Below are 2,676 nucleotides of genomic sequence, written 5' to 3'. Positions count from 1 at the left end.
CCGTCAAAGTTAAGAAAGAACAGATCACAGTGAACATTAAGTTAGAAAAGAAGAACATTTTAGAAAAGAAGGACATTATTGAAATAAGCTCAGAGGAGAAAAGTTGTGAAGAGGATAGTTCAGAGGAGAATCGTTGTGAAGAGAATAGTTCAGAGAAGAATAGTTGTGAAGAGAATAGTTCAGAAGAGAATAGTTCAGAAGAGAATAGTTCAGAAGAGAGTAGTTCAGAAGACAATAGTTCAGGAAGCTCAATGATAATAACTGATGATAGTGATGAAGAATCAGCTGAACAGGAGGAAAAAAAAGAGTATTATTTTGAGAATGAAGAGATAAAAGAGTTCATCAAGTATTTACAACGGCCACCTTATCTGAAGGCAAGAAAAGACGCATTGCAACATGCGTGCCAGGTGTGGTTTGTATGGGGTGATCTATCAAAGGAAAGAAAGATGAAGGAACTTATCAATCTGGACAAACTGAATGATTGGCTTAATGAATTTCTAAAACATCATGCTCCAGGAACTGCACGTTCATATTTAAGTTCGATTGGATTGTTTGTAGGGCATCTGGTCAGGCAGGGATTTCTAAGGAAGAAAGTTGGGAAAGCCCTAAGATTCAAGGAAGACATCAAGCTACTCAGCAAGCAGATTCGGAAAAAAATCCAAACCAGAAAGACTAAGCTGGCTGTGGAGGAAATAGGTAAGTGTAACGTTAATGTCTACATGAAACTACAAACAGTATTCAAAACGATATATCCACATAATACACACAGTTCAAACACACACATACACACTAATACACGCACATACTCTCTTTCTCTCTCTCTCTCTCTCACACACACACACACACACACACACACACACACACACACACACACACACACATGTATGCACATACTCGTAAAAACATGTTTGTGTGTGTGTATATGTGTCTGTGTATATGTAGTTTTGTATGTGATTGTGTATGTATATGTGTGTTTGTATATATTTATGTGTGTATTGGTGTGCTAAATGTTTGTATATGTGTAAATCTGTATGTGTCAATATGCATGTGTGTGAATGTGTATGTGTGTATATGCATGTGTGTGAATGTGTATATGTGTGTGTGTATATGTGTGTATATATAAATGTATATGTGTGTATATGTGAGAATGTGTGTGTATATGTGTTTATTTGTTAGTATGTCTATGTATGTGTGTTTGTGTGTCTGTGTGTGTATGTGTGTCTGTGTGTGTATGTGTGTGTTTTTTTTCTCATATGCCTCATACCAAATGTATTTGAATGACACAAATATACAAAACGATGATGAGCTATTTGTTTTGCAGAGACCATGATCACGCCAGAAGATTTTTCTGAATTTTGGCAGAGTGATGTTGCCAGTGAGGCGGAGGCGAAGTTAAAAGGGGAGATACCCGAGACAATACAACAAGCTGACTTCTATCATGTGAGAAATTACCTTTTGCTTAGGCTGTTACAGTCTAACGCACAAAGGCCTGGAGCCATCAGAAATCTAACACATCAATCCATAGAAAGGGCCCATACAGACAACAACGGAGCAGTTGTGATGGTAAGTAAAAGTATGACTATTGCTTTAATCAGTTTGAAAAACAGTTGTGTACGTAAAGATTAAAAACAACGCAAAACCGGTTGTTAAAAGGACTGCAGCAACAAATTGCAATGAATCTTTAGAGACAGTTAAAATGGCCAATAGAGAAGCAGTAGTAAATATTATGACTATAATATAAGTTTAATGGGAGTAAAAAAAAGATCAACAAAAAACATGTGTTTTTATATACAGTAATGTGATACAAAGTTAACAGATACTGCAAATAGTTATCTTTTATGTTTAATTTATAATGCAAAATAAATTACCAGTTTTATTCCAAAAAGTTACCATTTTACCGTAAATGACTTAACAGTATCTGGTAACTAAAATGCGGTAGTTGGATACATAGTTACCAGCTACCGCAAAAAAGTTAACAATTACCGCAAAACGTTACCATTTCACCGCAAATGAGGAAACGGTAATTTGCAACTTTAATGCGGTAATTGGATACAAAGTAACCAATTACCGGAAAAAAGTAAACTTTTACCGCAAAAAAGTCACCAACTACCGCTTATGGGTTACCTTGTACCGCAAAAGGGTTACCAAATACCGTTTATTGGTTACTGTTCACCGCAAAAGGGTCATTAAATACCGTCAGTATTTGCGGTATATAGTAACTCTTTTGCGGTATTTGGTAACCTGTTGCGGTATTTGGTAACCTGTTGCGGTAAAAGGTAACCAATAACGGTATTTTGGTAACCATTTTGCAAATAAGACTTCTGCAAAATGTTATTTTTCACCGTGAAATAGTCACCAACTACCGCTTATTGGTTACCATATACCGCAAAAGGTTACCAAGTACCGTTTAATGGTTACTTTTCACCGCAAAAAGGTTACTAAATACCGTCAGTATTTGCGGTATATAGTAACTCTTTTACGGTATTTGGTAACTAATCAACGGTATTTAGTAACCTTTTACGGTAAAAGGTAACCCATAAACGGTATTTGGTAACCTTTTGTGGTATGTGGTAACCAATTAAAGGTATTTGGTAACTATTTTGCAAATAATGCTTACTAGTTCACAAAACGAAGTCATTTGCCGCATTTCAGTAACCACCTGCGTCCATATATTGT

The sequence above is a fragment of the Mytilus californianus genome, unplaced genomic scaffold (genome assembly GCF_021869535.1).
Source record: "Mytilus californianus isolate M0D057914Y unplaced genomic scaffold, xbMytCali1.0.p SCAF_46, whole genome shotgun sequence".
NCBI lineage: Eukaryota > Metazoa > Mollusca > Bivalvia > Mytilida > Mytilidae > Mytilus > Mytilus californianus.
The sequence above is the reverse complement of the archived record's forward strand: the minus strand, read 5'-3'. Positions refer to the sequence as shown.